The following is a 24,716-nucleotide window of genomic DNA, read 5'->3' on the forward strand; positions in this document are numbered from 1 at the left end:
GAAAAATAAAATAGCAAATTCTGTCAGGTATCTGTAGATCAGACTTTTTTGTAAGTTTCTAGAGAGCATAATTAAGGTCAGTGGGGACATATTTGGCTAGATAAGTATGGAAGCTTTTTAATACATAAGGTTATTAAGTATAAATAATTTACTTAGAATTGGAGTAATTGTGGGTTGTAATTGGTTTGAGACTCCTTTTAAAAGTACTTTCCACTGTCTTAGATAAGTGATAGTATAAAGAGAAGTTGCACAAGTAACATAACAGGTAGCTTACATTAACACAATCTAGCAAGTGGGTTTACAGATATAAAGCAGATAGGACTTTTGGTGCTTGAAGGATGTTAGACTTAGTGATTATATTTCTAGTGAATCCTCTGGCTGTAATTCCAGACACTTTTGCATCTTTCTATAGAACTAGAGTTATCTGAAAAAATATGACATTTTAAAGCTTATGAGTATCTTAAATCTCTGATGTAAAGACTTAAATATCCCCATTGGAATTCTTTTTCACTGTTTACAGTAATCATCTAAAAGGATCCTTTATCAATGTGAAGTCAGCCTCCGATTGTTCTTTGGGGAAATTCTGATGAAGTTATTAACTTTAATGAGGAGTTTTAGGCTGAGAAGTAAAGTGGTACATCTAGGATTCTGCATAGTTGTTTCTGTACCTTCAGGCTTTTCCTGTCTATGAGGAAAAAGAATGTTTCTTTTCTTTATGCAGATTCCGGTTATATTTTGCCCTTTTGTTTTTACTTGAAAATTTCCCTATGGATATATGAAATAGCATTCCTAGAAGGTGGAAAGAAGAAATTGTGCTAGACTGATGTAGCTGAACTTTCCTGTGTACTCATCTAGGAATGGCTGGCACATGAAGATAAAGTTTGGTATCCAAGACTTGATGGAATGTTTGAATGTTGGAATATTCAGTTATACTATGTACTGTTAGTGTTCCTCCATAGGTATCTTTAATTCCCTGGACAAGGATTCTTAATGCCTTCACTATGATCATTTGATGATGTAAATCTAAGTTGTGGTCCTAATTTTTGAGACTTCTTTAGAGTATTCCCGTTATTTGGGTAGCATTGAGACTGGAAGGGAAGGTAGTGATTTTAATACTTAAATAAGAGGCTCAAGGTGGGTTGGCCCGTGAATTCTGAAAATAACCACACATAGCTTTTCCTAAGTTTCTCTACTGAGTCAAGCATCTAAATTATTGTAAATCATGAAAACCAATCATGTAAAAGTTACAAAGTGTTTCCTTCTATATCAACAGAAGTAACAAGTACCGTGTCTAGGATGTAACATTTTCATTTATATATCATTACCTTGGTACCCAATATGTTCCAGCAAGAGATTATTCTGGAATGGTTGGTAATCTCAGAACCATCAAGGTCATTGTGTAGGGCAGGAACAGAAAGAGTGTCAGGGAGGTTCAAAAGCAGGCAGAAATTAAGGCATAAATAAACCCATAAGATGCAAACAAACCTAGAAACTTATCAGAACATACTGTGAGTCCGTAGTGGTCATGAGTTGCTGTCACAAAAGTGTTCCATGTAGATAACCTGTAACAGGCAGTAGTGTTCTAGGTTATCCCTAGTCACTGTGTTAGCATAGCAGAAGGATTAGTGCCAGCCTATTCCTGGGACGGGAAACTCTTGCTAGGGGATGAATTCAGATTAAGAACTTCCCATTACGTTGTACCAAATTTTCTTAAATTTATCTTCACTGTGAGACCCTTCCCATATGATCCTTCTTCCTTTTCTCTCTTTTCTCTCAGTTATCAGAATAGCACCATGGTCTGACAGCTCTACCTCCTTCTGGTTCCATCCTGTTGTCATTTAGTGGTGTTAATTTCTTCTGGAGATCTCAGAGAATCAGAACGAATGCTAGGGATGTGAAGCTTGGCATACATGGCAGCTGTGAGTGGAAAACAATTGTAATTTGGGAGTTCACATGAATGTGAAGTCATGGAAATTTAAATTATATATGTAAGTATGTGTTTGGTGTATTAAATGAGAAAAGTCTCCAGAAACAGGGATCTGATTTACTTCTAGCTGAGAGAAACTGAGAAGGAGTTGTAATTGCTATGTTCAGTATCAATAGAGAGGAGGGTCATTTTTATGGAACAAGTTATCAAAGAATTGGTGTAAGAGAGGGGGTAGATGGGTGTATGAGAGCAAGGGATAATAAAAAAAATCTCCAACTTCATGGAAATCAAAAATCAAGAGATGGACAGGAAAATAAGATCCAGGAAATAGCTGCAAAAATATAGATTCTAACAACATTTAGAAATATAGAAGAAATTGTGGCTGACGTATATATAATGGCATAAATAAACTGAAAGGTTTTTTTTTCAGTTCACTTGTTTCTAAACACAAGGAAGGAAACTACAAGATTTAGTGATACAATTGTTCCAATTAAGATTTTCCAAGAACACCATGGATAAAACTAGAATAAGGTGAGGATTAAAACCAGTATGAAGAGAAGAATTTGAATAAGGCACTTGGGATCCCTTAGGCATTTTACCCTGAACTGTCCTGATGGATTTAGGCTGTATCTTTTCCTATCAATGGAACATGAAAGAGTATTCAGGATTTGACATTGACTCTGGAAGCCTTTATGTGTGATTGGCTCATTAAGACAGTCACTCCTGTGTGTAGACACTTCTTGGTATCAAATAACAGTAAAAGTAATCAAAATAATTCAATGTATAAACTTATTAGATATAGAAGTATCACTTTTAAGTACAAGGGTTTTACATTGGGCAAAATAATTTCCCTTGATATTTGCCTTACATGCTGAAATGCATAGTCTATCAACAATTTTTCCTTAAGTTCATTTTTCTGCCACAAGCCATGTGTTTGAATATATTAGTGAGTCAGAACTGAGTGGTCAGTGTTTGATTTTCAAAATATTTTCTAATTGATTTCCTGTAAAATTCATCTCAGCCACTGGGAAAAAAATAGGAAAAAATAGGAAAAATAGTCATCTGTGCATAAAATGGGGAAAAAAAGTTTTCAGCCTACCTGATTTTAATTGGCGAGAGGCAAAGCAGAAATTCTAATTAGACATGAATTGACAAGAACTGATTTGACTAGCATTAATTGTGAAAACTAACCAATTTACTAATAAAATGCACTTATTTTTTTACCTCCACTTTCCATGGCATTTAATGGGAAGCCCTTTATTTAAAATAACCAGTCGGTCCAAATACTTTATACTATGTCTGATGATTGTTTCATCTAGTGCCAAATGCCACCCACTAAAGGTGATTTTATAGGGTGACAGTGAAGAGAAAATTCCAGTATGCAGTGGGCACTCATTACAGTATTGCTACTATCAAGGAGTTCAGCAATGTGGTTATCATCAATAAACATTAGTTGGAGAAGAAAATGAACAAGATCCATATGTAAGGAAAACCATCAAGGTTGTGTAAAATAAAAAAGAGCAGGAAGATAAGAAATATAAATCAATATTATGAATATAGGATAAAACACATACCATCAAATAAATTATGGGAAGGCCTTCAAGAAGAATGTATGTTTTGTGAAGAAAAATGGACAGTTTCATAAATATATGAGAAGTGAGAAGACAGGAAGGAAGATTATAAGCCCCTCGAGAGAGATAGAAATGAACTCAATGACAGAAGAGGCAAATGCAGCAAGAAAAATGAATGACTTATTTGTTTTAGTGCTCATTGGGGAGAACTTGAAGTTGTACTAGAAAGTGGAAAGTTTCCCAGAGGGGCTGGCAAACTGCTAAAACCTAAGAACTGGAAAAATCATTTATATAAGATAACACCTCATTATAATGAAGTCTACAATACCTCTAAGTTGTTTTCTCTTGTTGCTTTTTTTTTTCAGTGCTGGTATTGGGGCTTGAACTTAGGACCTAGGATTCTGTCTCTGAGATTCTTTTTCTCAAGGCTAGAGCTCTACCACTTGAGACACAGTGCCACTTCGCTTTTTTTTCTGAGTAGCTTAGCAGATATAAGAGTCTCACAGCCTTTCATGCTCCAGTTGGCTTCAAACCACAATCATAAGATCTCAGTCTTCTGAGTAGCTGGGATAAGAGCCACTAGCGCCTGGATTTCTGTATTATTTTAATGAAACAAAATTTGGATGAAATGATTTGGTATGAAAGACCCTACTAATGGATAGATCCAGGGTGAATAATGAATGTACATCTACATATTGAATACTCTGAAGAATAATCAGAATTATGGAAAATGATTTACATGTGTAAGTGTGCATCTCAACATTACTACAACAGAGAAGTATAGGAAATTGTAGAAACATGTAAAAAGAAAGGACTGTGTTATAAAACTAAATGTGTTATGAAGAACATAATGAAATATTTTGTCAAAATTATTCCTATAATAAATTGTGAATAATTTCAGTAAATGAATATGAAGTGATAGTAAATAAAAGAAAATTACATATGTGGAATATTCAGAGTATGAAATGCAAAAACAATAAAAGAAGACTGGGAAATTTTATAATTAAATGGTACTGACAGGCTTAAATAATAATTTGTATATTTTTGAATTTTTGAAAGTTAATATGTGCTTTATTTGTATGCATATAGATACCAACAACTAAGTTTTTTTTATAAATAAGTACTTACATAAAGTTTAAAAATATCAGCTAATATTATTAGTCTGACAATTAGAAACCATACCCTTTTCTGCTCTTTCAATATGGCCCCTTCTAACCAGTAAATGTTTGATATTTACATCTATGCTTGTAAATAACTGGCACTCATTTTTTATTGCATTATTGATTTAGTCATACAGAAACAAATTTTTAACATTTTTTATTGTGAAAATACTGTACAGAGGGGTTACAGTTTCATGAATAAGGTAATGAGTACATTTCTTATCAAGCATTGCTGTGTCTTTGTTTTTCCCCCTACCATCCCTTCCCTCCCACTTCCACAACTACACTCCCCACAATCCCTCCTCAACTCCCCCCCCCAAATTGTAAAGTTCTGTGTTCAACAGTGTCTTGTACATCTCATTGTTACAATGGGTCAACCTGTATCCCTCTTGAAACATTTTGTTTTTTCCCTTCTCCTCCCCAAATTATACTGACATCAAATACAGTAAAAACAGGGGTTATAACATGGGGGACGAACATACAAAGAAACAAAAAAAATCACATGGTACACCATAAAAAACATTAGAACAATATCAAGAAAGAAAAAAAAACACTTGTGTCCCTATCTTGGGGTTCATTTTGCTTAACATTATCTTGTGTGGTCATATGTACATAGCTTTTGACCTTTTTGCTTGTCCCAGACATATACTAGCTATTGCAAATAAGGAAAAACCATGGGACATCTATTTTTTGGACCTGGCTTACTTCACTTGATATAATTTTTTCCAAGTCTTTCCATTTCCTAACAAATGGGGCAATGTTATTCTTTCTGATGGAGGCATAGAATTCCATTGTGTATATATACCACATTTTCTTGATCCAATCATCTACTGAGGGGGCATCTGGGTTGGTTCCATATATTAGCTATGGTAAATAAGGCTGCAATAAACATAGTTGTGCTGGTAGCTTTAGTATGGTCTTGTTTGTGATCATTTGGGTAAATAAAAGTGGGATTGCTGGGTCATAGAGGAGCTCTATGTGGACTCTTTTGAAGAACCTCCATACTACTTTCCAAAGTGGCTGAACAAGTTTACACTCCCACCAACAATGCAGTAGGGTTCCCTTCTGTCCAAATCCCCTCCAGAACCTGTTGTTATTAGAGTTCTTGATTATAGCCATTCTAACTGAGGTGAGGTGGAATCTCAATATTGTTTTGATTTTATGGCTAGAGAGGTTGAGCATTTCTTCATGTGTCTATTGGCCATCCTTCTTTTTTCTATTGGCCATCCGTCTTTCCTCTTCAGAGAAGCTTCTGTTTAAGTCTTTAGCTCACTTATTTATCAGGCAATTGTTTCTTTGAGACCTTGTTGTTGGGGAATTTAGTTTTTTGAGTTCCAAGTATATTTTAGATATGAGACTCTTATCTGATGTATGGCTAGTGAAGATCTTCTCCCAATCTGTGGGCTTTCTATTGATCTTGCTAGCAATGTCCTTTGCCATGCAGAAGCACTGCAGCTTCATGCAATCCCATTTGTCCAACCGTTCATTGATTTGTTGTGTTTCTGGGTCTCTATTGAGAAAATTTCAGCCTGTGCCAAGGAGACCTAGTGTTTCTCCTATTCCTTCCTGTAATGTTTTCAGGGTGTCTGTTTTGACTTTGAGGTCTTTAATCCATTTGGAGTTGATTCTGGTGCAGGGTGATACATAAGGATCTAGCTTTAGTTTTCTACAATTTTTCCAGCACCATTTACTGAAGAGGCTGTCTTTCTTTCATTCCATTTTTTATCAAAGATTAGGTGGCTCTAGGTCTGTGGGTTCATTTCTGGGTTTTATTTCTGTTCTATTGGTTCTCAGGTCTGTTCTTGTGCCAGTGTCAAGCTGTTCTGATTAGTATGGCTTTGTAGTAGAGTTTGAAATTTGGTATTGATATTCCTCCAGCACTGTTCTTTCTGTTAAGGATCATTTTTGCTATTTGGATTCTTATTGTTTCATATGATTTTTTGGATTGCCTCTTCAATTTCCTTGTCGAATGAGGTTGGAATATTGATAAGTATCACATTGAATTTGTAGATAGTCTTGGAAAGTATTGCCATTTTCACGATGTTGATCCTTCCAATCCAGGAGCATGGGACGGTTTTTCCACTTTCTAAGTTCCATTATGATTTCTTTTTTAAGGTTTTTACAGTTTTCATCATAGAGATCTTTCACTTCTTTGGTTAATTCCTAGGGATTTATTTTTGTTGGGCTATTAGGAATGGAGTTGCTTACCTCATTTCAGCTGTGCTCTTCTCATTGTTGGCATACAGAAAAGCCATTGATTTTTGAGGATTAATTGTATACCCTGCCAAAATTTTGAATCAGCTCAAGTAATTTGGGATTGGAATCCATGGGATTGTTTAAATACAAGATCATGTCATCTGCAAAGAGGGAGAGTTTTACTTCATCTTTCCCTATTTGGATCCCTTGTATGTTTGCATCTTGTCTTATTGCTGTAGCTAGGCATTCTGAAACTAAATTGAAGAGAAGTGGAGAGAGTGGACTTCTTTTTCTCATTCCTGAGTTTAGAGGAAATGGCTTAATTTTTTTTTTTTTACCATTGAGTATTATGCTGGCTGTAGGTTTGTCATATACAGTCTTTATTGTATTGAGGAATGTTCCCTGGAATCCTAGTTTTCCAGAACCTTCATCAAAAAGGAGTGTTGGGTCTTGTCAAATGCTTTTTCTGCATATATTGAGATAACCAAGTAGTTTTTATCCTTGCTCTTGTTGATGTGATGAATTATACTAATTGATTTGCATGTGTTGAACCAGCTTTGCATCCCTGAAATGAATCCTGTTTGATTGTGGTGTATGATTTTTTTGGATGAATTGTTGAAGTTGATTGGATAAAATTTTGTTGAGAAGTTTTGCATCAGTGTTCATCAAAGAAATGGGTCTATAATTCTCTTTCTTTGAAGAGTCTCTGCCTGGTTTTGGGATAAGGGTTATGATGTCTTCATAGAATGAGTTCGGTAGTAATCTTTCTCTTTCAATTTCATTGAAGAGTTGAAGGAGTATTGGTGTGAGTTCTGCTTTGAAGGCCTTGTAGAATTCAGCTGTAAATCCATCCAATCCTGGGCTTTTCTTAGATGGGAGGTCTCATTGCTGTCAATTTCAGGGCTTGATATGGGTCTGTTAAATTGGTTTAACTCATCTTGGTTTAGTTTTGGCATGTCAATATTTGCTAGGAAAACATCCATTTCTTCCTGATTCTCAAATTTATTAGCATAAAGGTTTGAGAAATATTCCCTTATAATATTCTGCATCTTGGTTGTTTCTGTGGTGATGTTTCCATTCTCATCTCTGAGTTTGTTTATTTGGATATGTTCTCTTCTTTTCTGATAAGATTTGCTAAAGGTCTGTTGATTTTGTTAATTTTTTCAAAGAACCAACTCTTTGTTGATTCTATGATTTTTTTAGATAATTCATTTAATTCTGATTTAATTTTAATTATTTCTTTTTGTCTACTGGATTGGGGTTCGTCTTGCTGTTCTTTTCCAAGGAGGTTCAGATGTCTCATTAAATTGTTGGTTTCAGATCTCTCACATTTGTTGATGTAGGAACACAGAGCTATAAACTTGCCTCTGAGTACTGCCTTTGCTGTGTCCCAGAGGAGCTGGTAATTTGTGGGTTCATTTTTGTTGAATATCATGAACATTTGAATTTCCTTTCTAATCTCTTCCATGATCCACTGGTAATCCAGCAGTGTGTTGTTCAGCCTCCAGGTGTTACAGGACTTTCTTTGGTGAATTCTGGTGTTGAGTTCTAATTTTATCGCCTTGTGGTCTGAGACAATGCAGGCATAACTTCAGTGTTTCTGAATTTGGACAAGTTCGCTTTGTGACCTAAAATATGGTCTATTTTGGAAAATGTTCCATGTGCTGCTGAGAAGAACATGTATTCTGATGCTGCTGCGTGAAATATTTGTGAAGTCTGTTAAATCTAGTTCATCTATGCAGTTGTTTAGATCTATGGTTTCTCTGTTGAGTTTTTGCTGAGTTGATCTGGCTAGTGGGGATAATGGTGTGTTAAAGTCCCTAACAGTTAATGTCTTTGGATCTACGTGAGCTTTGAGGGAAAGTAGTGTTTCTTGGATAAATTAGGGTGCTCTCTTGTTTGGTGAATAGATTTTAGAATTGTAATATCCTCCTGAAGGAGAGAAGCCTTAATTAGTATGTGGCAACCTTCTTTATCTCTTCTCACCAATTTTAATTTGAAGTCTATTTTATCTGATATTAGGATTGCAACTCCCGCCTGTTTATGGAGGCCGTTTGCTTGGAAGATTTTGTTCCAGCCTTTCACTTTCAGAATATGTTTTTATGGGCAAGGTGTGACTCTTGAAGGCAACAGATGGAAGGATCTTGCTTTTTAATCCAACTAGACAGTCTATGTTGCTTAATTAGAGAATTAATATTATTGGAGAATTAATATTGAGAGTTAGGACTGAGAAGTGTTTGGTACTTCCTGCCATGTTAGCCACCTTCTTGGGCGCTGTAACAACTGAGTTCTTCCTATGTTTCTTTTATTCTGTTTGGGTTCAGTTTCTTGGCATTTATTGTGCTCTTGTTGGTTTTCTCTTTGTAGGACATCTTTAAGTATCTTTTGTAGGGCTTGTTTGGTGGAGAAATATTGTTTCAATTTTTCTTTGCTATGGAATGTTTTTTATTTGACTTTGCATTAGGAAGGAGAGTTTAGCTGGGTACAGTATTCTTGGTTGATGATTGTTTGTCTTTAGGATGTGGTATATATCATTCCAGGCTCTTCTTGCTTCAATTGTCTCTGCTGAGAAATCTGAGGTTATTCTCAATGGTTTCCCTTTATAGGTGATGGATCTTTTCTCCTTGACATTTTAAAGATCCTTTCCTTGGTCTGTATGGATCCTGTGTGGATTATGATGTGATGGTGGGATGTCCTGTTCTGGTCTGGTCTATTTTGGGGTTCTAAAAGCTTCTTGTATCTGAATATGCCCATCATTTTGCATGCTTGTCAAGTTCTTTGGTATGATCCTGTTAAATAAATTTCCTAGACCATTAACTTCTGTCTGTAGGTGCTCCTCTACACCTATTATCCTCAGGTTAGGCCTTCTGATGGTGTCTTACAGATGCTGAATAGATCTATCACATTTCTTGGATTTGTCTTGGATAGTTGTGTCTTCTTTCTCTATAATATCTAGGCTGTCTTCAATCCCAAAAATTCGATCTTTTGCCTGTTTTAATCTATTGTCAAGATTTTCTACTTTGTTTTTTATTTCCTTTCCTTTTAATTGGTCTGCTTTGATGGCTTCTAATTCTTTGTTGGAGCTTTGTTTTTGATTTTGTATGAACTTCTTTACTTCCTTAATTTTGGTGTTCAGTGTTTATTCTCAAATCTTTTAGTTGATGGGTTATGGTTTCCTTGTATTCCCTTTCCTTCTGTCGGGCTCCATTTAGCATTCCCTTTGTGGTCTCCCTGGATTCCTTCAGCTTTCTGTTTATGGATTCCATGAATACCTCTTTTGATCTTTGTCTATTCTCTTCCTGCTCATGCAATTCCTGTATTACTCTTTGATTAGCTTTCTCACACTCACGCAATTCCTGTATTTCTCTTTGACTGTTGTCAGCTTGCTCACACAATCTTTGTATTTCTTTTTGACTGTTCTCAGCCTGCTCATGCAATTCCTGTATTAATCTTTGATTAGCTTCCTCACACTCACGAGATCTTTGTATTAATTTTTAGTTAGCCTCATCATGCTCCTGAAGTTTCTGTATTAATCTTTGTTTAGCCACATCTTGCTCCCTATCACACTCACACTGAGTCCTTTGCAGGTTTTCAGTCTTTTCATTCATCATATTTATCAGTAGTGTTTGTAGAGCTTTTTGGGAACTCTCCTCTGGATTATTCATTAACTGTTCTGTCACCTGATTATCATTGGTGGGAGTTGAGATACCCGGACTTGCCATTTTTCTTGTGTTTCTCTGTTTTTTTCTGCCCATTTGGTATGAAAGTAACACCAATTTTGTGCTAGAACACTATTTTAGGCAAGCATCAACCAGAGTCCTGTAGTTTCACAGTCAAAATGGCTGCTGATACAATCTAGTTCAACAAATACAATCTATTCAACATCAAACAACCATGGATTAGTGGGCTAAGAACATCAAAGAGGGATTCAGCAGACCAGAAATTAATACGTTTAGGTAGAATTGTGGGGAAAAATAGGATTAGAGGGATGTGGAGAGATAAAAGGAAAGAGTGAATTATCCAAGTCCAAATCTCAGAGAGGAAATGTATAGGACAGAATGAAGGGAGAGAGATAAAGAAACAAGAAAAAAAATAAAAAAACAAAAATTTAAATTAAAAAAGACTTAAAATTATTTAAGAATAAAGAAATAATATTGCAAGAATAAAAGAATAGGATGAGAGGAAAGAGATAAAAATGAAAAAAGTAAAAAATTTTAAACATGGAATACTTAAAATTATATAGGTATAAAAAATAATACTAGTATTAAAGAAGTTAAGACTAAGAGATTTTGAATTGGGTAACAAATTTCTGAATTAAGTATGTATACAACGAGGTATAAGATCTAATAATCGACCATGGGTATATATCTGGGGAAGAGCAGAACAGCAATTAAATCACTCAAAGAAGAAAAGAAAAAAATGACTAAAAGGTTAAAAGAGATTAAAACACACACACACACACACACACACACACACACACACACACACACAACCTAAAATAAAAATCATGAAAGAAAAAAGAAAAAAGGAAACAATTAAAAAAAAACTTAAAAAATTAGAGAGAAAAAAGAGTTTTTAGATTTTTTTTTTTTTGGTGGGCAGATAGACCTTGTATCTCCCATGTGTCCCTAACAATCTCTTGGTGGAGTCTCTGGTCTACTTGTGTTGTTTAGTTGTCCTGTGGCTCGATTGGTTTCTTAAGTAGGTTTGTTTGACAGGCAGACAGCTCTGCCTTACCCAGAACTTTGTGATCCTCCTCCCAGGCTAGTTCAGTGGGTGGGAGATCTGCTTTGAGTGTCACAAAAGAGGGAGATGGTTATTTCCTCTAGCTTGGAGTTGCTGTGATGAGGCTAGGTTCGGGGTAGGGTTGAGGCCTAACAGCAATCAGCTTTTCCTTGAGGGACCAGCTCCTGAAACACTCACAGAGCCCAGCCTGGAGCCATTCTCAGGATTTATGTTTACTGAGTTTCAATTTTTTGTCTGTTACCCCACCTTCTGTCTAGGCTGCAGTAGGGAGGGGCAGCCTCTGGCTCCTTAACCCAGAGAAGAAAGTCACTTCTCTGGGGCCAGAACTATCTCTGCCTGGGAAGAGTGACTTTCTCATGAGTGGAGCTGAGCCTGGCAGTTCAAGTCAGATTCCTGTGACCTGTGGAATAGCTCCTATTGTTTTCTTCCAAGGCCTGAGCTGGAGCTAGCTGCTCCTGCCCGGTGTTTGTCAGTATCAAAGAAGAGGATCTTCTCCGGTGGGGGAGGGGCTACCTTCCCACTGCTGCTCAGTGAGAAGGGGTGAGGATATCTTGGGGGTACTCACACAAGTCTCTTGGTTCTTGGGCCATCCCTGGTCTGTGATCAGCAACATGAACATTTCTGCTTTTTATCAGTTCTTGCTGGTGGTGAGTAGAATCCGCTTGCACACCCCATCTGGTGCCTTTGTCCTGGTCTCTCTCTGTTGATATGGTCGCCAAGGCAGGCGCTGCCGCTGCCACTGTGGTGCACACTGGCAAGTGCTCAGATCTGTCTCCTTGACCAAGCTGCCTGGATTTTCCCTCTCTGGTCAAACTCTCTGTACTGTGATGGCACACTTGGTGTGATTCTCTAGCCTAGGACTGTTCACTGGAAGACTAAAACTGCTTTAGTCTCCAGCTTCTCCTCTGCCATCTTCCTCTGGACTCCTCACAAATTTATTTTTCTTATGCCTCACCCTAACATCTATGAAAATACCTTTTCAATACATATGCAAATATGCTTTCAACTTCATGTACTTTTGATTTAATATTTTAATAAATATTTAAATCTTTACTTAGTCATGTATTTATCTATAACAGAGTCATATATGCTATATGATTGTTTTGCTTTCTTCCTGGTATAAGTTCTTGATATTCTTGTGGTTGCCTGTTTTTTTTTCTTTTTTAATACTATTGCTTTAAAAGGAACTTTTTTTCAACTGTCAGAGATATAAAGTTCCCCTAAATGTATTTAAACTCCTTCCTCCTCCCTCCCTCCTTTCCTCCTTCTCTCCCTCCTTTCTTTCCTTTCTTCTTTCCTTCCTTCCTTCCTTCCTTCCTTCTTCCTTCCTTCCTTCCTTCCTTCCTTCCTTCCTCCCTCCATTTTTTCTTCCTTCCTTCTTCCCTTCCTCTCTGTCTCCCTGTCTTGAGGACATTTTTCCTCAATACCTAATTATCAGTAACCACATGTTTTTCTTTGGGATTGCCATGCCCTGTGGAGAGTAAGTTAGTCTTTTGCTGTATGCATATGTGCCTTTCTTCCAGCCTTCCTGAAGCTAGGGTTAAGTGATTTTCTTGGTCATTTTTTATCAGCATAGGCTTTCACTTCTACCTGTTTGTATGTTCTACTTTTCTGTAGCTGTGGATGTGTTGTCAAATCTAGTCTTTTGTTATGGTGGCAAAGACAATTTAAAGACTTTCAACAAATGAGTCTGTTAATATTCCTACCTTCTGACATAACTAGTTTTCCTAATACTGAGCCATTCCAGTAGTACTGTAACACAAAACACTGTGAGTTATTTTCTATTTCTTCCCAACTTTGGGTTTAGTATTCAACTATTTCCGGCCTGGTTAGTAAGTTTTAACATGTCCTGTTTTCTACCTATAAAAATTCTCTTGTCATGAGACCAAGATATGAGGATCATGGTTTGAAGCCATTGTAGGCAGAAAAGTCTGTGAGACTTTTATATCCAATTAATTACAAACAAACAAATAAGCAAAAAGCCATAAGTAGAGCTGTGGCTCAAGTGGTAGAGTGCTAGCCTTCAGCAAAAGAAGCTCAGGGGCAGCATGGAGGCCCTGAGTTTAAGCTCCAGACCAAGTGCACATGAGTGTGCACATGCACACATACAAATTGTTTTGTCACTGTATCTAGTGTCATTTTTTTCATTACAGATGATTTTGGAAGGTTCTACTCATATATTCAATAAACCATGTCAAACTAAATGTCATTGAATTACTTTTCTTTGGAGGATACCAAGGATTTTACTGAGGGTTTTGCTCTTACTTTGCCACTTAAGCCATGTTCCAGCTTACTTATACCCTAATGTTTTTTGAGGTAGGCTCTAATGTTATGTCTGGGCTGGCCTGGGCTGTGATTCTCTGTTGCTTTCCCATGTTACTGGGTATGATAAGTATGTACCAACATTCTCAACCAATGAGAGTGATGGAATATTTTGTGTCTTTATGCATGGGCTAGTTTCGGACCATGATCTCTAGATTTGCACTCTCCAAATATCTAGAATTATAGACTTGAGTTACCTTGTCTATCTAAGTCACTTATTTTTTAAACAATACATTTTAATGTTTTTGCTTTTCACTTTTGTTGACAGAAATTATAAAGTCAACTATTAACTATGTTTTACTTGTATCCAAAGCATCCTAACATTATCTTTGTTAAACAAAGTAAAATGAAAATAATGTATTTTCTTTAGCGAAGAGAGTTTGTCAACTGGAATAAATTTTTGATAGAAAAATAACTGTCACTTACAATCTTGGGTTGTTTGTGACCCTGTTGGAAATCCTAATTAATAAAATATTGAGAAGTAATTAAAATACTGAGAAGTAACTTTATATGTGTGTGGGTCCAGGAAGAGATTTTGGAATCCATAGTATTACAGTAGAATCTACCATTCTCAGCGCATTGGATTTTATAATATGCAAGTTGAGGTTGCACTTCTCACTCTCTCTACTCCTTATAAAAGTAACTTTTTGGCCTTTTGTTGTCAGAATAAAATTTTCAAGACTGTGTTCACTATAATGTATGCCCATAATAAAGAGGGATCTCGGCTTCTCTGGAGAATAACTCAGCCAAGGAAATTCCATTTTTATGAGGAGCATAGTTTCCCTTGTGAATTGACTGGGTTGGAATTTAAAAACAGCCTGGTTTGCATTTTGACAAGAGCATATCAGAGTGATCCTGCACTATTCCAACCTGGCTTTGAAATGAATGCCACTTATTATGAATTTGTTATGAGTAATATTGAAAGTATCGATGTATAGGACAGTTTATATTTATTACAATATTCTCCTATCAGTTACTAATTTTACTTTCTGCACCACTGAGAAATATGAAACGTGACATTATTCATACCCAGAAGATAAAATAACTTGACTGAACAGACAAATGTGCCACAGTAAACAACAGACCAGAGTCCAGAACTGAGGCTTTGTTAACAGAGTCTGTGTTCTTTTGGCTCCAGAGTTTGAATTCTTTTATGTGTCCTGTACTCTCCGACATTTCATGTACTTAGTTCTAAGTTCATCTTCTGTTTTGATATATGGACTTCTATTATTCTGTAATTACTGTAAAAATACTTTTAAGGTAAAACAATATCATTCTACTGTCAGAACTTAGTGTCATCCTTTTCTCATTACCTTGTCAGGAATTGCACCAACACATCCTTCCAACGAGCAATAGTTAGCATCTAAACTATTTGCTCATGTTTCTATGGAATCTCTTCTTAATTTTCTTGGCTTTTTTTCAGGTTTATACTTTCATCTGTTCATATTCATTTACAGATTTTTGTTCTTTGTCCTTCTCTTATGTTAACTATTTTTGTGACAATGGCTGGCTTTGTTTTAATGTAAAGATACTGTACAGAGGGGTTACAGTTACATGAGTAAGGTAATGAGTACATTTCCTATCAAGCATTGTTACCCCTTCCTTTGTTTTTCCCCTACTATCCCTTCCCACCCCACCTCCACAACTCCTCCCTCTCCTGCCCAAAGTTAATATCTGGCTTTTCCAGTATTTCTGGTTGAGGAAGTTCAAGAAAAACCTTTATTTCCTCTATTTAAGGGAAATATACAGCTTTTTAGTACGAAATGTGCTTACTTATCCAATCAATCATCTCCCTTGGTAACTCAGTCTATGAGCATTGTTAGGCACAATCATACCTTGTAACAACTTGGTGTTGAAGAGTTAGGAGAGTTAATAAAGCAACTCCAGTTGCTTTTGAATGTGTGTGCCCATAACATACTTGTCCGAAAGATATTTCTTAATATCTGAAGCACTATAAGTACATGTATATTTCCAAATGGTTCATTATACAATTTCTATCAGACAGGTAGGAGACAATAGAATCAGCAGTATTTTCAACTTAGCATTGGAAGGAATTGAAGACACCACTAAGTATTACTGTTGTTGCCCACTAGAAGGATATCTCTGAGTAGAAGTGTTCAGGGACTTGTTTTTGGAGAGAGCTTATCTTTATCTTCTCTGATCCCTGCCATATAATCCAACCAAGGTCTAAATGTCCTAGTAAAAACAGAGAAGATTTCAACATGGAGTAGCAACTGCTCTGTCCTTTAGTCATCAACTGTCTTAAGGTCATCAGGAAGAACAGATTGTTGGCTTTCAATAATACCAGCACATTTAATACTGAGAAGTGACTGCTCCAAATAGTATAAGAAACCAATGAGTATTGGATGATGAGGTATCCTAGAAGCACATAGTTCACAGTACCCAGAGGGGAATTCCTCTACAACTACTAAGCAATTCCAATGAAACTATTCAGTTGCACCTTTTTGTTTAAAATAGTGCAACACAGTATATATCTGTAGTGATATTTCCTGGGAGGGGGGTTGGGTTTAGTTTGGGTCACCATTTCTTTATTTTTCTGTAGGAGTATATTCTTCATCTGTCTGAGCCATGACAACAGCATACCATAGCATTCTGAGTGGCTTATAAACAATATGTTTCTATTGCCACCATTTTAAAAGCTTGGAAAAGCTGAGTCAAGGAACCGAACAATAGACATGGTGTCTAAGTTCATAGATAACTAACTTAACTGAATTGTTGTAGCATATTTTTTTTTGCGGTTATTCATTAGGGTCTCTTTATAGATTACAGATCCTGTTCATGAGGGCTTATAGCTAATCATCTGCTAATATCCTCATGTTTTGGGTCAGGAGTTCAACATATGAATTTTAAGATAATGCCATCACCTGTACTATACAAGATGACAATAATAAAATCAAGTCCTAAAGATGAAGTAGAGGAAGCAACAATGCTTCATTATCTTGCCCATGTAATTGTAACCCCTCTGTATGGTATTTTCACACACACACAAAAAGATGGATAGAATAAATTTGTATTTCTGTTGTTTGTATTATTCACATTCATTGCCAACCTTCAAGGTTTTTTGTGTGCTCATCCTGGGGTTTGAACTCAGAAAGCTTTCTCTCTCTCTCCCTCCCTCCCTCCCTCTCCCTCTCTCCCTCCTTCCCTCCCTTCCTTCCTTCCTTCCTTCCTTCTTTCCTTCCTTCCTTCCTTCTTTCCTTCCTTCCTTCCTTTCTTTTTAATCAAGGCTTGTGCCACTTGACCCATAGTTCCACTCCCTGATTTTGGTAGTTAATTGGAGAATCACAATCCTCAGCTCTTAGCTTCCTGAGTAGCTAGGATTACAGGTGTGGTCACCAGCATTCAGCTCTGTGTGTGTGTGTGTGTGTGTGTGTGTGTGTGTGTGTGTGTGTGTGTGTGTTACTGGGTTTTGAACTCAGAACTGTGACTTTCCAAAGTTGATGCTCTTAGCCTGAGCTACATTATCCACCCTGGATTTTGATCAGTTATTTTTCAGATAGGGTCTTGCTTCTGGGATATCTGAGCCTGATCCACCTGTTAGGCTTCCTGGTAGCTAAGAAAACAAGTGTGCAGCACCACATTCAGTTCTATATTTAAACAGAATTACCCTGAATTTTCTGTTCCAGGGCTGGACTTGAACCATGATCTCAATAATCACAGCTTCTCAAGTAGCTAAGATCATAGGTGTGAGCCATCTTCACTGTGCAAAATTTATGTTTTACTATGAACCAAAAGAAACTGTCAGCCCTTTAAAATAGTTTACAGGCTGTTCAGTTCTTAAAATTCTATACTTCCCCTGTGGAAAGTAAAACAGATGTGCAATAAATATTAACTTTTATTAAAGAATTAGGACAATATTTCCTTACGGGTTCAACATTTTAATGAGCTGATCCAGAAAGGGAAAATGTGTAGCACTCACTGTTTCCTTTGTTTGACGGATTTATTTGTGTACATTGGTCATTTAAAATTAGCCTCAAGATAATTGTGAACATTAATTTCCATTGTTCTGGGGCCCGATTCTGGGGAGGGAATCCATATTGTAGGGTAGAATTTACTATCTACCTGCTTAGTTCCCTCAGGGGTAAAAGAAGATAGAGATATGACATGAGAGCTAAGACATTTTCTGATCTATTTTCTATTCTATGTACTTTGAGTTCTCACTACTTCTATTGTAGATGTAACACATTCTTATCATAGATATTCACTCTCTATTCAACCAGGATTCCCTTATGCTGATTCGCTGTGTACATTAATTATCGGTGAGTCTAACGGTTCGGTGATATGCCCTTGTTAGTAAAATGATGCCTTCTTTTGTTATCTGAAACACTAATTCCAGAGTAGCTAGCATCTTCCTTGCTTCTTTTCTATTTACCATGTAGTTCTCTTGTGATTAGGTGAAAGTGAATTTCTTCAATTGTCAGTAGATTGTTGTCAGGACACTCATTCCATTTTTACTTTTGATGTTCTTCTCCCATTTCATTTGTACAATTTGCTTCCTCAGTGCAAGGACTTAAATTATTCTCCTTGTATTTGTGTTGATTTTTTTAATGGAGACTGGTATCATTATTTTCTCATATCTTCCAAACCTCTTACCAACTCCTGTAGAATGGTATGTGTCTAGTTTTATACTGTTTTTTTTTAAATTTAAAAACTTGCCAAGTGATACAATATTTTAGTTTCCTTTTCCTTTTTCCCTTCCAAACACACAAAGCAACTGTCTTAGCAAAAAAATTACTTCTCATTTTTTATCATCTCCTAACTTCTTGAGAAATGAGTCTCAGTGGGAATGAGAAGCTAGTGGTTCGGTTAGTTTGTTTCTTGACATTCTTTTATCTTACACATTCATTATCACAGACCCTTGATAGGATGAATTTATATATGTTTGCTCTGTGAATAGTGTTTAACAGAGTAAAATGTCTGTTATCTAAGAATGCAGAGGAGACATAAGACTGAAAAAGCTGAATTGGGAAACTAGGCAATAATTTGCACTAGTAAGCTTATATCAGAAAGATGGATATTTTAATTCATTTATATTTGCTTATAATAGCCAGAGTTTTTGGAAAGAAGAGTGGAAATAGGAGAGTTGATAAAGATAATAAAGTTTACTCTGGGTATTTATGCTATTTGATGAACTATTCTTAAAACTAATATGTGTTTAGTCAAATTGGTGACATAATTTTTTTAACCAAAAATTGTTTCATTCTTTATTCCCTTCTTGGAATATATATATGTATATATGTTTATATATATATATATATATATATATATATAAATGTTGTTGTTGTTGGTTGTGATGCTCAAACTCAGGTTTGAGCACCGTCCTTGAGCTCTTTTGCTCAAGGCTAGTGCTCTACCACTTTGAGTCACAGTGTCACTCCAAAAGATGGTATATTCTAGTGAAGGATTATTTAGTAACAAAGTGTAGAGGCAAACTCAAATTATCTGAAATAAAAGTATAAAAGCAGAGAAGAACTTCATGGAAATCAAGAATGAACATCTTAGTGAGGCTTCTCCAGAATTTCTAAGTTATCTCTCACTCATTTCTCTTGCATTTTTCTGTCCACTTCATTTCTAGTTCTCTTTATATATAATCTTTCTTTCTTTTTTCTTTCTTCCTTCCTTCCTTCCTTCCTTCCTTTCTTTCTTTCTTTCTTTCTTTCTTTCTTTCTTTCTTTCTTTCTTTCTTTCTTTCTTTCTTTCTTTCTTTCTTTCTTTCTTTCTTTCTTTCTTTCTTTCTTTCTTCTCTGTAGCCTATCAGAACTGTTCTTAAATGGAGCATAACCTTCAGACCAAGGTAAGAGGAAATTCCTTGTAGGATATGCTCTGTTTTCAAGTATTCTAGCTCAGCCTCTTGTTGCCTGGAAGTTTTAATCTTTGAGGTGAACCTTGAATATCCTACCAGACACCCAATATTAAGATATTCCAGATTATGGAAATTTCCTTTTTGGACACATTTCTGAAGGCAGTCCATGCAGTATGGACATTAGTGTGGAGGAGGAGAAGGAAATTTGCAAGGAGTTGATAGATCTTGGACATTAGAGTGTGTGGGCTCTTGCTTTGTAAGCAAAACTCTCTATAGAAAGAGAAGGAAGCAGGCACTGGTCAGTTCTTGTATCTTCACATTCTTGTTTGAGTTGTAAGGATTGTAAGAATTCTGTATTCAGGTTGCTCAGCATAATTGCTTGTTAGCATAGCAAGCTAGGATATGTGTATGTGTACACACACACACACACATTGTCGGTAGTGGGGCTTTAACTCTGGGCTTGGGCTCTGTCCCTTAGCTCTTCTTTTTCCATTTCTGTAAACACACAAAAACTGATTCGATTACTTGGATAAATGAGTCTTTATTGTGAGCACCCACATATCTGACTGTTTGGAATTTGCACCCTAAGGAGCATATACAGAGAGCATGCACATACAACACATACACACACACATACACACATATGGATATATATTTCACCAAGTATTAAGTATTCAAATATAACGGTAATTGTTACAATAAAATAGTTATGACAAAATCGTTATGATAAAAAGCTAGATCCTTGGTTGTCTGTGGCTCCTTAGATTTGAGTTATCACTGTTCCTTTTACCTTTTAAAGATATATTTTGTATTTTAGTTCACCTTGTAGTTTCTCTTGTACATTTTCCAGAGGAAAAAATATATCTGTCTAATGTAAATCCTGAAATGAATAGTTTTGCTTTGAATTAAAGCAGTATTTTTTAAAAAATAGGTCAGAAATGATCACCTAAGATCCTTGTACTTAAACTGAATGAGTTCAAACTATCATGAACATGGGCTGATATATGAACTATTCTTCAGATGGCTTAAGCCTGAAAAATATGACTTTCACTGTAAATATCTAAAGGTAACTTCTGTTCCAAGGAAGCTTGTAGCACTATGGGAATAGAAAATCTAGCTAGTGAAATATTCTTTACTCATTCAGTCCACAGGGACTGGCCATGACAGCTTACGCCTTTGTTCAGAAAGCCAGATATACTGAGCTAAATAGTAGGGATGATTTTTGGGGGGCATGATTATTGGTATATCCAAGATCTGAAATTCCCTTGTGAAAGTTTATTTATATGAATTCAAAAACAACAGCGCACTTTCTGCATGTTGGCCATTTGTAGCCATGTTTAGGTGTGTCACAAATTTTGATATGAATTTTCATTTCCATTCAGTTTCAAAAAATTTTTTTGGTTAGTGGGCTAGTTAAAAGTCTTATTTGGCTTTTGAGTACTGTGACATTGTCTAGCTATGTTTCTGTTGATATCTTCTAATTTAATTCTATTGCTGCAAGGGAGTATAATGTCTTTGATTTGAATCATAATTAAATTGAAATGTATTTTCTTGTTAAACTGTTTTCTTTTATGTATTTATATTTAAAATTATATTTTTATTATTAGTTTATAAATAGACTGCATCTTGATCCATGTCACAAACTATTTAGTCAACTGAAAATATTAGATATTAGGAATGTAAAAATTACAAGGAAAACATTAGCAATTCATATGCATCTGTCTAATATGTATAGTTCTAAATGTTGATACAATTTTATAAATACTAAAGTACATAACCAAGATTTTATAGAGTTTTGTGGTTTTTACCAGGAGCCATATGATTTATGTAGAATCATCCTTTTGCTAATATACATATATATATATACTTTACATATGCTTTATGTATAAACTATATATATGTATATATGTATATGGAAACTCTTGGAATTAGCAGAGTTAGGTCATAATACCACTGGATAATTTTAAGAGTTTGGCAAGAGGAAGTTACCAAGTCAGGGAAAAGTGAATAAAAATTTAACTTTAAAGATTTAAACAGCAATTGTAAAACTTTTAACTCAGATGAAAATTTTAAGTGTATATTTTATTATATTCTAACACCTAACAAGTCTCTTGGGGCTCAGAATTCCATTCCTGAACAATGATGCACCTTTTAAATGAGAAGCAACTTCTGCAGACAATGAAGGAGTTTCTATTGTAGAATTGTCGAAGTCTGCACCCAAATCTTGAAGTACATACCGAGTCACAGTAGCAGATGTCTGCATGCGGTTGAGAGATCCAGGAGTGTTTAGACAAATAGCTATGTAGTCTCTGGATAATATATTATTATTTTGCTTGCATTGAGCATTTATCTCTCAGGAACTAAAATGATTTACAGGAATTATCTTATTAGTTTATATAATGTCCTTGTGAAGCAAAGAGATGGCAGGTGATATTGTCTTTTTAAATAGAATTCTCTTAGTGTGATCTGGGAAATTTGATTAGATTTTTGACCGGATTCATAACATCCAAATCTAAGGAAAGTTTTCTTGTAAATTTAGAAAGTATCATTAGCATTCAAAACACTTTTTTTTATTATGTACCAAGATTTTTAGAGTATTTCAGTGGAAAGAGCCGGCCACACCTACAGATGTTTTTGACAATATATTGTCTTATGAACTCAAGATTTTTAAAATAAATTCTCTGTGAGATAAAACAAGCATAACTGAAAAATCTGGCTTCTAAGTGGAAAAAATCAGCATATTTTTTGTAGAGAAAAATTTGATCTTATTGATCAGTTAGCATATATTAAGAGAAAAATTTATTCCCGATATCACACTCATAGGTACCCTATCTAGATAACCATATATATATATGTGCATACATATATCCCTATATTGCTTTCTCTGTGTATATACAGATGTTTATGTCTGTGTATAGAAAATAAAATGCCCAAATAAACATAAAATAGAGAGAAAAAATTTCTGGTCAGGATTATAAATAGACTATTATTAACAGATAGCTTTAAAGAAATACTATAGATCTAGATTCCCTATTTCATCTAAAACAAAAAGCTTCCTATGGTGGCATTCAAGGCTCCACATGGACTGCCTTATCACCTATCTACCTCATCAAATAGAGAACTATTTCATGTTTGGCCTACTTTCATTCAAATTTCCACTCATTCACAGCTCATTTGCTTTGCCTAATGACCTTACATCTTATTTCAGCCAGAACGTCAATAGAGCATTTGTACAAGTCACTGATGCCATATTTACAGGCTTAACCTTGTTTAGTGTCATCTAGTCTGGCTTAGCTTCTTCCTGTAGGTGACCATCTGTGCTATGATGGGATTTCTTTCTCTGCATTACCTGTGTACTAGGTCCTGCCCACTCTCCTCTTCTCAAGAAGGATGTGTTTCAGAGATGCTCCTCTCTGCCAAGTTATCCCATTTTCCTTCTCTATAAAATTAGTAAGCAAACATGCTATTATTAGTTCAATTAAAATATTTTTGATACTAGAGGCAGAAAATGTCTTCCAAAGAGTTGACCGCCATCTCGCATAATTTTTTCCTATACCAAATTTTCCCTTTAGGAATCTCTAACTATAAATATCGCTTTTTTAATGTAGTAGATTCCTGTTCCTAAGATTTGTCTTTAGACTAGCCTGTACGAATTGAGTCTTAAAACTCAGTGGTGTAAGATAATAATCACTGCCTGAGTTCCCCTCCTAATATCTCTTAACCAAACTAGAATAATCTTTGTCATTTTCTTCTGTCTAAAAGTACCATTAGATTCAATTATTTCATACATGCTGCTGAATTAGTTTCTTTGCTCATCCTTCATGTTTCTTGTGACTTTGAGACCGAAAACTCTGGCTTCGTTTGACAGTAGTGATTTAGAATTGATTGATTACCTTTCTGAAGCAAGGAAGAGGCAAATTATCTACCCCTTAGGGTTCAAATGTAAAATATGGATGTTATATCTATTTTAGGACTGTAAGCATATTGTAAAAAGAGTAGATGTATATGTGAAGTTAGGTAGTTACTGATAAAAAGATTTCATATTGTCAACCTTCCAAACGTAATTACAGAGACTTTTCTATTTCATTTCTTCATTACTGACCTATACGCATCCTGGTTGAATTTGATTACCATGGACACATACAGAGTCATTTAACACCATACATTTATATTATAAGTATGTATGTATTTGCCTAAGTTTCTACAAAAAAAAGAATGACATGTTTTTTTTTCTTTATAATCTTAGTAAAACACACCTGGTATCCTCTTATGACAAACATCCACAAAACAATAAATTGTGTGTTTTTTTCTTTCACTCAGTTCTGAAGCTCTATTGTTCCCATACAAATCGTCATTCACTATTTCTTCAAGGAGCTGCCTTGGTTTCTTGGCTAGGTTCCACTGTTTCATATAGGTATTCTAGTTTGTCAGGTCTCCTTCTTAAAGTTTGGCTGGAAATCCAAAGCATAATCTTCTATTGAAGAGTTAGAGGACCGGCCATGGGCTTTGTTGTTGTTGCTGTTGTTGGACAAGTACTTATATCAATGCATTCTTTTTCAAACAACCAGAGCTTTTACAACAAGCTACATGACCCTGCTGCCTTGTTGAGCTCTGAAGGGGAAAAAAAAGGAGAGGTAGTTTTCTTCTATCGTCTGCCATTAGGCATGTTTATCCTGTGAACTTTTTAAATTAATTTTTTTTATTTTTTAATTAAATTTTATTGTAAAGATGCTGCATAAGGGTTACACTTACATGAGTAAGGGAATGAGCACCTTTCTTGTGGAGCATTGTTACCCCCTCCTTTGTTGTTCTCCCACTATCCCTTCTCTCCCTCACCTCCCTCACTCCTCCCCCCACCCCAAGTTGTAAAGTTCATTTCCAAAATAGTGTCTTGTGGTTATCATTGTTGCAATGGGTCATCCTGAACTTTTTTCAGTGTAAAGTATTATCTTTTTTCCTCTTGTCATATT

The sequence above is a fragment of the Dipodomys ordii genome, unplaced genomic scaffold (assembly GCF_000151885.1).
Source record: "Dipodomys ordii isolate 6190 unplaced genomic scaffold, Dord_2.0 Scaffold4, whole genome shotgun sequence".
NCBI classification, from domain to species: Eukaryota; Metazoa; Chordata; class Mammalia; order Rodentia; family Heteromyidae; genus Dipodomys; species Dipodomys ordii.